This window comes from Molothrus aeneus, chromosome 16 (assembly GCF_037042795.1).
Source record: "Molothrus aeneus isolate 106 chromosome 16, BPBGC_Maene_1.0, whole genome shotgun sequence".
Taxonomy (NCBI): Eukaryota; Metazoa; Chordata; class Aves; order Passeriformes; family Icteridae; genus Molothrus; species Molothrus aeneus.
This window is the reverse complement of record NC_089661.1, coordinates 488,854-502,195: the sequence shown is the minus strand read 5'-3', so window position 1 is coordinate 502,195 and position 13,342 is coordinate 488,854. Positions and strand designations below refer to the sequence as shown.

Here is a 13,342-nt window from a genome sequence, read left to right as displayed (position 1 = left end):
GCCCTGTTTGAGAACCTGTGCTCATGGAAGTTCCTATTGAACGCAACCACTTATAGTACCAAACTAGTTATAATAAGAGATTAAGCCCAGCTACCCTCACCCTCTCTGATCCCTAATGACCAGCTGGCTAACAAGGGGATTCTTTTCCACCAAATTTCTATATTCTTATCACAGCACTGCCACAACCACCCTGCCTGCTCCACACTGCCCCTCATTAACACCCACCACTCCTCACAGTCCCTGTCACCCCTCACACTCCCTAAATTTTGGCCTGCACCCCCCTCACAGCTTCCTGTTCCTCCAAAGCTCTCATCAGCCCTCAAAGCCACCCTCATCACCCCTACGTCAGCCCCTCACAGCCCCTCCATCGCCCCTCAGAGCCCCCCTCACCGTCCGTCACAGCCCCTCACCGTCCGTCACAGCCCCTCATAGCCCCTCACCACCCCTCACAGCCCCTCACAGCCCCTCACAGTCCGTCACAGTCCCTCACAGTCCCTCACAGTTCGTCACAGTCCCTCACACCCCTCACGGCCCCCACCACCCCTCACAGCCCCTCACAGCCCCTCACAGCCTCTCACGGCCCCTCACGGCCCCTCACGGCCCCTCACATTCCCTCACCACAGCCCCGCTCGGCCCCAGGGCCGCGGACGCTCCGCGCGGGCCCGCCCGCCCCGGCCCGGCAGGACCGCGTGCGCGCGCCCGTCCCACCGCTGCCGCGCCCTCTGCGCAGGCGCGGGGCTGCTCGCGCCCCCGGTCCCGCCGGACGCGGCCCGGAGCGGCGGAGAGCGGTGAGGGCGAGCGTGGCTCCGGGAGTCGACTGAGAGGGATGGAACTCGGTGTCGGGCGGTAGCATCGCGGCAGCATCCTCCGGCGAGGGGCCGGGAGGGAGCCGGAGGGGGCCGGCTCCGAGACCGGCCTTCGTCAGGCCCCCGTGTCCGGGCCACGGGTCGCTGGCTGTGCTCGTGCGAGACCAAGCAGCAGCTGCGGGTGAGGCTCGAGCGCGGCCCCAGCCGCTGTGTCTGGCCGCGGGCTCCAGAATCCGGGGCGGAACCTCCGGGGGTGTCGGTGACCGGAGAGCGGGCGCTGGTCCCTGCGGCGAGCCGGCCGTGGGGGCTCTGGGCTGCGCCTGGGGCTGGCTCGGTGTGTGGAGGGGCTGGAAGATGTTCGAATGGCTTGCGTGAGCCTCAGGAGCCGGGCAATGCCTGAGGATCTTCTGCCCGCTGGTGACGCTCGCCCCGGCACGCACAGTTTACCCCTATTCTGCCAGCCCACCCCCGCAGCGGGGCAGCGGATCTTGGCAGGGAGAGCTCTCTAAGCCTAGCACTTGTGTTCTGCTGCCTCTGCCTTCAATGTTTTTGAAATTTCTATAATGAAAGTAGAATTTTGTTGAGAGTTTGTTTTCACCTTGGTCTTTCCGGCCCATCCTTCAGTGAAAATTGCTGCTGGAATATTTGGGCTGGCACACTGTTAGCCACCAAACACCAAATTTAGAGTGCTGGCTGGAACCTGCCAAAATGCTCCCCAGCCTCTCTGGGCCTGTGAACAAGCAAGCAATAGCCGGGTGGATGCAGCTGATGCTCAGCTGATTCTGGTCCCAGGGCAGCAGGAGGGAGGGCACCTCTCAGGTGCTGTGGACTTGTGAAGAGAGGACAGTGAGACCTTCTCCTTTGAACTGTATTATCTCAATCCTTGTGTTTTTATATCCAATTCCTACAAGAAGCTGGAGCATCTGAAAGCTTTTCTGGCTTAGAGGAAATCCCAGTAGGATTTTCAGAGCATACAGGAGTACCCAGAGCATAGAAATAATATGGATCGTATCTAGGGCACTGTATTACCAGAACAGGGAATTCCCTGGTGTTGGAATTTCCTTCTCTCTGTAATCACTAGCTGTTAGACTGTTGCAAAAGACTTCTCCAAGGTGGTTACTCAAGAACAACAATGATAACTCAAGTTCAAGGATTCCAGCAACGTTTAATGGTAACTTTTTGTTCCTTCCAAGCAATACATGATACTTATATCCTTTGTAATTTTCAAAACAGCTGTGGATAGTATTGAACAATAATTAGCTGTTGGGAATCTTTGTACTGAAAGTCTTTTCTGTCATTAATATTTGAAAGTTTGCAGGTGTTCCCATGGCCAGAAATTTTAACTCAAAGAAAAACAGCTTTCTCCCTGTTTTTCTTTGGGTTTGTTTATTTGTTGTTTGTTTGTTTGTTTTGAGGGGGTTGTTGTTTTGTTTTGTTTGAGATTTTTTAGTGGTGGGGGGGGTTTGTGGTTTTTGTTTTGTTCTTTGTTTCTGGGGAGTTTGTTTGTTTGGGGCTTTTGGGTTTTTTTGCTGTTAATGATTAAGTGCTGCCAAGTAAATGTTTCTAGCAGGCTGTTTGTGGATCCATCACATATTTAAGTACCTCTGCTCTTCCCAGCTCACTCCTTTTTTTTTTTTGATCTTTGTTTTCTCCCTTTGGTTGTATTCACTTATTTGTTCTGTTAATCTGAAATCTTTAAGGGCCTCCATCCTCTGATCCCCCTGTTATTTGGACTGTAAAGAAAAATGGGAAAAGAAGCTATCCCTGTACTAAAATAACTGTCTGTATTTTTAAGGCAAGCAAAGCAGTCCACACTGCATGGGTGTCTCACCATCTCCAATACCAAGGTTATTGCAGTCTGATAATGCATTGTTTAGGCATTATTGTTGGCTTGTGTTGTCTGCATTGTCTGGCATTTGTTTAGGTTGTAAGTGCCTTTGCTTTAGTGCTGAAGAGACATACAGCCAGGGACAAGCACATTATTGGTAACATACCATAACTTAGGTCCTTGCTGTTGTTCTGGCTCTGCAGAATTCCCCCTGCCTTCCCTGTTAGGTTGGAGAGGCAGCTGGAGCTGCTGCTGTTGGGCTGTGTGGCTGCATGCTCAAGCACAGATGAGTCTGTGTTACCACTCAAAATTGATAAACTGTGTTACTGGTCTGAAAGAAAAGTAGCTCCTTTTATTCTGTCTCTACAGCCTTGAATTAGGATTAAAGAACTACAATTTTTCTCAAATTTGTTTGGGGATGCCTTTATTTTCAGGTTTATTTGCAATAGTCTGACACAATTGAATGGAGTGTGTTGGCGGATGCAGTAGGTTTTGTTGCAGAAATGGTGTTCTTGAGCTATTTCCTGCTTTGGTACTTGACCAGTCACCTGATACAAAAATAGGTCTTATTGCACTATAATTAATGACTGACTGGCTTGGAGTCCACATGTGTTGGTGGGAATATGTGCTGGTGAGGTCCTGTTCTGGACTGGAATGTTTTAAAATCCCTGACGTTAATGAAAGTGCTTGTATCTGTGGTGTTCATACTCTTAGGCTTTAACAGAACTCATTTTTTCTCCTCCTGCTTAAACTTCTGCAGTTAGAGAACAATTGCCTGAACTTTCAGAAATGTTGCAAAAGACCATGAGCTGTTGATTCCCACTGTCTTGTGAAGGAGACTCAGGAGATATCTAGGCGACTGCCAATGTCTGCGTTAAGGAGTGTGCTGAATGTTGCTTGAGGTGTAGGCAGCTACATCACCACAGAACCACAGAGTGGTTTGGCTTGGAACAGCCCTTAAGGCCCATCTTATTACACCCCCTGCCATGTCCAGGGATACCTTCCACTGTCCCAGGTTGCTCCATCCAGCCTGGCCTTGGACACTTCCAGGGATCCAGGAGCAAGGATTCCAGCTTCTCTGTGACTGCCAAGGCCTCAACACCCTCACAGAAAAGAATTTCTTCCCAGTATCTAATCTAAACTTACTCTTTGTCAGTGTAAAATCCTTTCTCCCTCTCCTGATTATGGTGTCAAATAAGTGTAACTCAGGTGTAGCTGCCAAAATTCACTTCATTATTTTGTTATTTTTTATGGGGAAAACAACTTAAAGGAGAAATAAATCGTCCACAAGTACAAGTGTAGTGACTGTGTTTCAGAAAACTTGTACTGTTATTGCCAAATCTGCTACACTGACTATCAACAGTTTGAAAAGAAAAATAACATTCAGATTAGTTTGAATTTTTCTACTTAATAGGACAAGGGCCAGATACCAACTCTCAGCGAATCAGCTGTTCTAACCCCATTGTCCACTGCATATCATCAGAGTATAGTTGGGTTTGTTTCAGAACTGGTGATTCAAACACTGCAGAGCTGGAATTCCAAAATCATGTACCTGTGCAGGAAGTACCTATTAGTCCCTGGAAGAGAGGCACTTTCCAGAGATTGCCTATTTAATGTAGACTTTGTACATCCTGTAGAGAATAGGGGGGGCTAAAAGTATTTGTGACACAGCTGCCACAAGTAGTAATCCTGCTTGTAATTTTAGAGACTGAAATGAGTTGTTGATGCTGCAAGCACTTTAATAATGTGGTTATTTAGCTGTTCTCTTTGGTGAGGGTGTTTGTCACCTTGTTTTCTATAGCACAGTTTTAGGAATGTAGGTTGGAAGCTATGCATGCAGATAACTTTTTTTTTAAGGTGTGGAGGTCAGTGGTGCACCTGATGCATATCAGTGTTGCCCAGTGCACTGTTGAAAAAACAGTCTAGTTTTTACAGATTATTTTTCACCTCACAAACAGACCAAACAGAAGGTAGTAAGTTATAAGAAGATCTGTACAGTCACAAGTTCTAAGATAAGGGTTAATAAAAGCACTTCAGTCTGAGTGGCAGAGGAGTTTTGGGATTCTTTTTGTTTAATAGTTTTGTTTTGTAATATCTTCATTCTATAAAGAAAATGTTTGTTTTCTAATCTGGATGTGGAGACAGGATTCTGCTTCTGGTTTACATTTCAATATGCCTGGATCCTCCAGGTGAGAGACTTGGAATCCATTGGCCAGTACAGTGCCACTGGAGAGAGAAGTAGGTGTGTTGTGGGAGCGTCGGGCGGTAGGACGGAGACAGAGATCTCTGAAGCCAGGTCTTGGAACTTGGGGTTTATTGCAAAGGGCCTGGGGGCAGGGCCAGCCACAGCTCAGAGCAGGCCCAAGAGAAGAGAGGGGTAGAGAGGATGAGAGGGTAAGAGAGCGAGGTTCCCATTACAATACAATAAATCTTCTGTGTTGAATATTCTGATTCTCACTAACCAATCTAGTACAATATACAAATCCTATAGCATTTACATACAGCCTATAAGAATCATTACATTACCATACTGTGTTACTTTTTAAACCCTATAAACTCCTCTTTGGGCCCCTTCTGCCAAGCTGTAGGGTCTGCTCTGACCCCTGGGCCTGTCTGCAAGCAGAGGGTGTTGTTCCATCAAAAGGGGATCACCTTCAGCCAGCCACACCATTGTTTTCCAGTTGTTCAGTAACTAAGATGTCTCAAAGCTTGCTTTTATTTCAATCTCACTTATAGTTTCTATATTCTCAAAATCTTTTGCCAGACAATCATATTTATAAGGCTTTCCTGTTTCATCTTCCCCAACAGTGTGTCACATGTGTTAAATCTCTTCAAGTTTGCTCAGAGCCAGCACATGGGTACAGAGCACCCTCAACAGCAAAGCTTCCTGTAAAACCTGTGCCCTGGATTCTGAACTCTATGACAGGGCCAGTCACCCAAAGTTCTCTCCCCAGAAAGACTAGAAGATTAGCAGTATAGTATGCACTAATAGTAAGATTATAAACTTTGCAACCCGTCTGTTGTCATTTTGAAATCACAATCAAAGTAATGCAGGACTAGTGTGGGATTTCACACTCATCAGTTTTTCATTACGTGGTGCTGTTTCTGTACCTTTGCTGCTACACAGGAGTGTTTGTTGCTATTATTTTAATTGAGCATAAGTTTAGAAAGATGACAGAAATAAGTACCAAGATAAAGCAATGTGTTGTTCCAGTTCCCTGAAATGGAGCTTTTGGCTGAGCTTAGGTTCTCCTTTACTTCTAAAGTGTAGTAGGTGTCTGAATATCTCCCCTGTGTAGGGTAATCTACACTTGATTTCAGGAAAGGGTAGTCCATTACAGGGCATACCAAATTATTGAAGCTCTTCTTCTGAGCAAGGTCAGAAGAAAGGAAAAAAATCTGTAGGGTTTTGCAGGGCTGCAAAAAAATTAAATTCTGACTAAAATGACAGCTTTAACTCTTTTTTATAGGCTCATCTTACTGTAAATTGGCTTTTGCTTTCCAAGAGAAAACTGCTGTGCCCTTATACTTAATGTATACAATCATGAAATAGTCTGAGATAATAAGGTTTCCCTTCCCTGTTTTTAGCTGCTGGCTGAAGTTATGGGAGCACAGATCTCCCCTGGAATAAAAACGTTGTGGGGATAACTGTTGGCAGGAATGAAGTGTACATCTCCATTTGTTTACTACACATACAAGAAGTGTGTGTAGTGATTTCCATATGCTCAGCATGGTTAAGGATTTGTGTGCTCCATTACACCAGGGTTACGGCTGCATCCACACCCTTCCCAATTTAGGTACCCCTTAAGCTCTCCAACACTGCCCCTCAAGGCTTTATATGTTCCTGTGTTGTTGCACTGAGGAGATCTTAAACCACTATAAACATGTATTATCAGTTAATTTTACAGAAGAATTAAACTGGCAGAAGTATCCACACAGATACTTGAATTTTTTTTTTACTAAATTGTCTTTTTGTTCTGTTTTAAAGATGATATGGGGAATTGGGACCTTGGCTGGTTTCCTTAACAGACTTTAAATGACACCATTCATATTTTGAACCTTTCTCAAGAGAGAATGTCCAGCAGTCATCTGTGTGGGTGTGTTTTTGAATATTGGGGGGAAAATTATTCTGAGCATTAGTTTTTAAAAATGACCATATGTATTTGGTATATTGTATATATATACAATATATTGCCATGCACTGGGAAAGGCTTCTTGGCAAACATCTCTCCTAGTGATGCCCTTTCCTGGTATTTCAGATTGTGTCTTCTGCTTGTGAAAATATACCTGTGTTTCCATTCATGCTGTGAACTGCTGTTCTGGACCTGAAGAAACTCTAAATTTAAAGAAATAACACATGGCTGCATGTACCTGTAAAGTACATGTTCCTGCACCTTCTGGTTTAGATAAGAGGAAAATGAATAAATCAGTGTTTGACAGAAACCAATGCAGTCACTCTGTCTGAGAGAAGAAAATATCATCAACAGATATTTAAATATGTTTTTCTGCCAGTAAATGTAGTGGAAAAGAGTCTCAAGGTGATAGATGTCAAACTGACAGCATCCAGTGCAACAGAGAGGGAAAAGGGATTGTATTATTGTGTATGGATTTGATACCATATCAAGTTTATCACTGACAGTCAACACTGTCTTTGGTTCTACGTAGTTGACTGTACTTCCAAACAGAGAAAGATATAAGTGTTATGGGAAAGTTAAAATAATAAGACCAAAGATTGTATGTTCAGAGTCAGAGGTTGCTGTTGAGGGGATACATGTTTGTAGTTATTTCCAATTTTGCAACCAAGGGAAGACAAATAATTAGCACAACATGAAGGATTTTTTCAGCCTTACAGTTTGGAAGGACCAGAAAGAAAACTCAGACTATGTAGTCAGAAAATTGTATTGATCCTTTTGCACTACTTTGACAGGTATCTTTTTTATAATGGATCATTTTTAATGCATCATGTAAGATAGTTTTGCAGTTAAGTGCAGTTTTCGTCTGGAGGCAAAAAAGGTAGGAATTACCCTCTCTTTAATTTTACTGTTTGTTCCTTGAGTGTTTTTATGGTGTAGGCAGGAGAGAAAGCTACTGACCTATGGCTTTGATAACGTTTGCCTCCAGTATCCTCTTACAATGCTCTGCTCTTTAGCCTTTTTGAACCTTTGTCGAGCCATTAACCATTTCTTTCCTCTTACATTTTTTCAACAAAAATGTGTTGTGTTTTTCCCCAGCCTTTTATCTTGTTTGGTTCTGTGTGTGCCTTTTTGGTATCTTACTGCTCACAGCACCCACAGGGACTGGACATCAGAAGTGCTTGTGTCATCCCAACCCAGAGATGGGAAGGAGGGGATGCTTTGTAAGTGCTTGCAGCTATGAGATGTATTTAAATTAGATGTTAGGAAGAAATTCTTTCCTCAGAGGATGGTGAGGCCCTGGCAGAGGGTGCCGGGAGAGGCTGTGGCTGCCCCATCGCTGGAAGTGTCCAAGGCCAGGTTGGACAGGGCTTGGAGCAACTTGGGACGGTGAAAGGTGTCCTTGTCCATGGCAAGGGGTGGAATGAGATGATCTTTAAGGTTTCTTCTGACCCAAACTGTTCCATCGTTCTATGGCATACACATTCTCCTAAATATATGCTACTATCACTTACCTGCCCAGCAGTGAGGAAGTGCTGTGTCTGAATGTGCATCTGAACTTTAATGAAGTGCACAACAAATTAATTACAGATAATTTAGACTGTTTAAGAAGGTGATAGTATGTTCCTAAGAAACAAAACATGGGATTCTAGGACAAACTCTGTTACTGTGCTTCATACACAGTGGTAATATCTCAAGAGAAATCATCTAAATGCCTAAAAGTATTTGCCCTGTAGAGTGCTCTGATATCAGGTCTTTATCAGTTACTTGGGAAATTGAGAGGTTTTTAGACTTTGTCCTAAGAGCATATCAAAAACCCAGCAGGAAGCATCTAATAATCTGCTATCACACTATTGCTAAACTTGTAATAGAACATTGTCAGGAATTTTATCGTGGCACCCAGCTTGTGAGTACGGAGTGCCCAGGGCACATAGAGATCGAACTGCATTTAACCACGTTAAAGCAATCCATCGAGCTCTGTGTACTCTGCTGGAAGGGATCATCACTGCACAATGCAGCCACGTGCTCCCAAACACTCTGCATGAAATGAGATGGTCGCTTTCTGATGCTAAATGGAGTGTTTAATTCAAGCTATGAAACACATGTGCACCAGGGAGGGGTGGCAAAGTTACTGTTGAGGCTGTACAACTGTACTTCTGATCAGGAGGTGTTTGGGTGCAGGGGGAACAGTGATGTCCAGTCTTGTTCCCAGATCCATGTAGCAGAGATGTCAAGGTGTGCTGCTGTAAGTCCAGGATTGGGAAAGCTGCAGGATGCACTGAAATACTGGGGGAGAAGAGGGAAGCTGCCTGCCACTTGTCTTTTGTTCTGCAGTTATTACTACCTTGCTGAGTTGCTTTGTGCTTCTGTCAGACTTTTCTTTATGAAGCAAACATCTCAGAGGTGATTGAGTACCCCTCAAGATTGGAATTCATCTCAGACTTCTGGGGTTAATTTCATCTTACTGTGAAAAGGACTAGTAGCAAGCAGTCTTGAGGAAGCAGTTCTCATTATCTCTTCATGTGCCTTCTGCATGGATTAGTTGCACAAGATTATGAAAAAGAATAAATTTGAGTCTTTTCCATGCGTACAACACTGGTCAGAAATATAAACGCCAAAGGATAGGCTGCAGGTCTGGAGGATTACGTTACTCTTGATTTGAAGGGCAGCAAAAAGGAAAATTAGCTTTCTATTAGAACCTTAAAAAAATGCCTGCCAAAATGTTGGTTGACTGTATCTGTACATAGCAAAGAGCTAAATCTAAGGTGGTGTAACTGCTCATGCACGAGATGAAAAATGTAATTTTCAAATTTGGTAGTTCCTTTTATAGAGCAACTACACTGGATTAAAATAGTGTTTTAATAATCTTTTAAGGTGTAGGCAAACTTTCAGAACACAAAGTTGCAAGAATACCTAAATGGAATGGGGAACCAGGATCTGCTGATTAATTATTGCTTGGGTTTTTAGGACACTCTCTTATGTTTATTAAAAGCAATATCAAATAATGTAATCGCAGGCTTCAGCCAAAGTTGGAATTATTTTTTAGAAGTTTAGACTGAATATGTTACTACTGTATTTTATGTGCTGTCACTTTGAAAGAAATAATTGCCCTCTGAGTTAGTTGTAGTTCAGATATTTCAGTTTGCTAGTTCCTGCATTTTGTAAAGAAAAAACAAACTAACCCCTTTAATAATAAGATAATTATTGTAAATAATAAAATTGTTGAACTTGCCCTCAGCCATGTTATCTTTAGTAAAATTGTAAGCTTATATTCCCAAAACTGAAAGTAAGTAATAATTCAAATCTTTTTTTTTCTGATATGTTTTTAAACACTTTCTTAGAATTTTTCTTTGTAGACAGTATGGAAATTTCCCTGTCACACTTGGCTTCACTGCTGTGTATTTTATACAGATTCAGACAGTTTTCAGCAGTCTTCTGAAAGCAGTCCAAAAGACAATGGGAAGAGCTAAGGGAATGAAATGGAAAATGTGGCTAGAATAGCAAGCTAAATATTTACTGAAAATTCAGTCATTGACTTAAAATCATGCAGGTTGCTGTGGGCTTTGCTTGGGTTTAAATTGTAATGGTTGCTTGCCTGCTTCAGAGTTTAAACTTAATCTTGAAAAAGCTTTTGCCTGTGCTGCAGCCATTGTTGGCAGATCCTCAGTATGCATTTTTCTAGTTCTACTTCTCACTTGTGTACTTGCTTTTTTTTTTTTTTTCTATATTGCACTTACCTGAAGAGCTCAGTTAAAAACTAATAAATTTAACAATCTACAATTGCAGGGTAGTTATGAAGAAGAAAGCTCTTTCTCCTGGTTCTGTTCTTCTATGTTAATTCCTGCTTTTTTTTTAAAGTCAGTCTGATTAGAAAGGATAATGACTGCTTACTACAGAACTTGGAAGTTTTGTGGCTGCTCAGAGAAGCTGTAGCTGCCCCTGGATCCCTGGAAGGGTTGGACAGGGCTTGGAGCAGCCTGGGATAGTGGAAGGTGTCCTTGCCCATGGCAAGGGGTGGAATGAGGTGAGCTTTAAAGTCCTTTCCAACCCAGAATGTTCTGTGTTTCTGTGGTTGTTACAAATAATGCTTTTTTTTTTTTTTTTTGCTACTTTATCCAATGCCCTTATCATTCTATGCCAACACATACTAGACTGCATTTCAGTTCTGTGCTGTTCAGGCGCTCATCCATCCTGTTGTCCCCGTCTCCAGTTAGGGGACATTTACCATAACATGATGTTGACTTCTCTAAAGCAGGAGGGAAAGTGGTTTGCTGCAATAAGGGGCTGTAAATGAGTCTCTGCCTGCCTATAGCCATATCTCTGTATATACATTTTATTCTGAAATGTTTTTTTCTCTTCTGCCTGTCTTACCCTCCTTTATATGGAGGGGTAAGCAAGGTAGTTCAGGTGAATATGGGACTTTGTGACACAACTGAACTCTCACACAGCCATCCTCTAGTTTTACCCCCTTCCTGAAACTCCAGCCTCCCTCCAAATACAAGTCTGTACTGCCTGCTCATTTCCTTGTGGTGGGAGGGATGGGCAGGAGACAGCCCTGACTCACTGGCTCTTGACTGCTGAGGGTGACATCTTCCATCTCCTCTTCCCAGCAGCCCAAAGTTAAACACTGCCCTTTACACGATTACCAGAAGAGAGAGAACTTGCCTCACAGAAGGGGAGGATGATTCAGAAAGAGTTGAGGAGGAGTTGAAGGCTGGCTGGAATTTTCCTGAGATTTCTTGGGCTCTTCTGTGGCAAGTAAATCCTCCCTGTTTGAGGCCTGCTGGCTTACAGTAGCTGCTGGCAAGGTATCAGGAGCTATGCACCATTACACTGGAGCACACAAGTTCTGTTGGTTTTGCAAGCACAGTTAAGAGCTGGTCATGCTCTGGCAGCCCTGACAATGCCCAATTGCTTTGCTGTCACTTTTTATTGCAACATCTAGACCTGTGAAAAGTATAAGCAGCCAGACCTACTTGCAGACCCCACAGATTTATCCCAGCCAAAAAATGTATAAAACTGTGAGCTCAAATTAAAACTTCTGGCAGTCTGACTGCCACGGATTTCAATGAGCTTTAAGAGCAGACATTAATGAAATTCATTAGTTCCTGGAATGGGCAATAATTGCCAGAGTGAAAAATGTCTGTTTGATGCAGCCTCTAAGTATGCCTGTGTATCTTAAAAAATAAGACAGGAGAAGAAGGTTTACAGGGGAAAAAAGAAAAAGCCAAAATGAATCTGGATGTCTTAGAAGTTGTCTTATATGATGAACATTTTACATAACCCTCCCTAATATAAATCTAAGCAGCTCCCAAGGGATGATGGCAGAAGGTAGAAGCATGCTGGAGATACCAGCAAGCACAAGGCAGTGATAGTTTCTATGCTGAAATGTCCAGGAACAGAATGGTTCATCTTTCCATGCTTTTGCCACTGCAAAGTAGGATTAAATTTCTCTTCTACAAAAGGACGTTATTTTAGGATTTTAATTAAAAAGGAATGTTTCTGTGATTCCCAGGTGGAGAATTACTGAAAAATGTTCACTTCCCTGGAGCTGACATTGGCTCTGCGATGGACTGGTGTCCTGCTGTTACTGGATCTCCAGGAAACACATGCTGAGCTCACACTGAGACCCCACAGCTGAACTGTGTAAGATATCTCACTTTCAGAACTGGAGTCAGGACTATGTGTTGCCTCCTTTAATTACAGTCTGAGAATTGGTTTTATATGTGGAGGAATGCAACAAAAAGAAATGGTGAGCATTTCTGTATTGCTCTTACACTGTAAGAATGATGATCTAAAACCAGTCTTCTTTTTATAAAAAAGGCATGAATTAAATATGGTAGAGAAGAGCCATCCAAAAGCATTCTCTGAAAGGCTCCTGCATGCTGCTGCCAAACTTTTAAAAGAGGAGTTAAATTTGGGACTTTCAGCATGTGATTCCAAAATACCCAGGTTAGCATTTACTCAGAATCTAGAACTGTCTGGATTGGCTGCTATGGCTGCTTCAGGCAAAACGTTTGATTTTCTTTTCCAAAGGTGCAGCTATGAGGATGAGATCTCATCTTGATGGTATATCTTCCTTAAGAGCTTCAAACCATTTTAAAGCACCTGATTTATGGAATGTAGCAGTGTGGAAAATGGATGGCGTTTGCTGCTACCTTCCTGAAAGCATCTTCTGAGAAAGCCGCTCGGGCAGGCACAGACAGTTCCTCAGTCCACACTCACACCACAGATAGGTCAGCGAAAAAAGATGGAAAAGGTCTCTGTATAGAGTTCCAGCAAGGCTTATTGTAGAGTCATGCTGAAGGAGTCCAGGGACAGAAGACAACGAAGCAATGCAGTGTCCTGGGTTAAGTATGGGGTCAGGGGCGGTACAAGGGCAGGGCAGAGGGCAATGACCTATAGGTAAAGGGCAGTGACCTATAGAGAACTGAGGTAAATTAGCATAGTGCTGCAGAGCACCATGGGAAAAAACCTTTTCCTCTCACCCTAAGCAGTGACACATTCTCAAAGCCTATGGCAGATTCTTCCGGGGCATTAGAAGTTCTCTTAATAGGCTCAAAGGCCTCCAGAAT

The 13,342-nt window shown here is 43.4% G+C and overlaps 1 protein-coding gene across 7 annotated transcripts in view; it reads left to right on the top strand.

The window, feature by feature from the left end:
* Window positions 1–772: 772 nt before the first annotated feature.
* Window positions 773–13,342, top strand: part of TBC1D24 (TBC1 domain family member 24) — a 36,438-nt gene continuing 23,868 nt past the window's right edge. Inside the window, exons 1-4 of one of the 7 annotated variants that reach the window (XM_066560793.1) lie at window positions 1,330–1,977; window positions 10,626–10,791; window positions 11,378–11,575; window positions 12,283–12,413. The gene's annotated coding sequence lies outside the window, so the exon portion shown is untranslated. Of the gene's footprint in view, window positions 988–1,329; window positions 1,978–10,625; window positions 10,792–11,377; window positions 11,576–12,282; window positions 12,414–12,495; window positions 12,520–13,342 lie in introns of those variants that run through there. The other 6 variants (XM_066560794.1, XM_066560795.1, XM_066560796.1 and 3 more) reach the window with 6 other exon arrangements.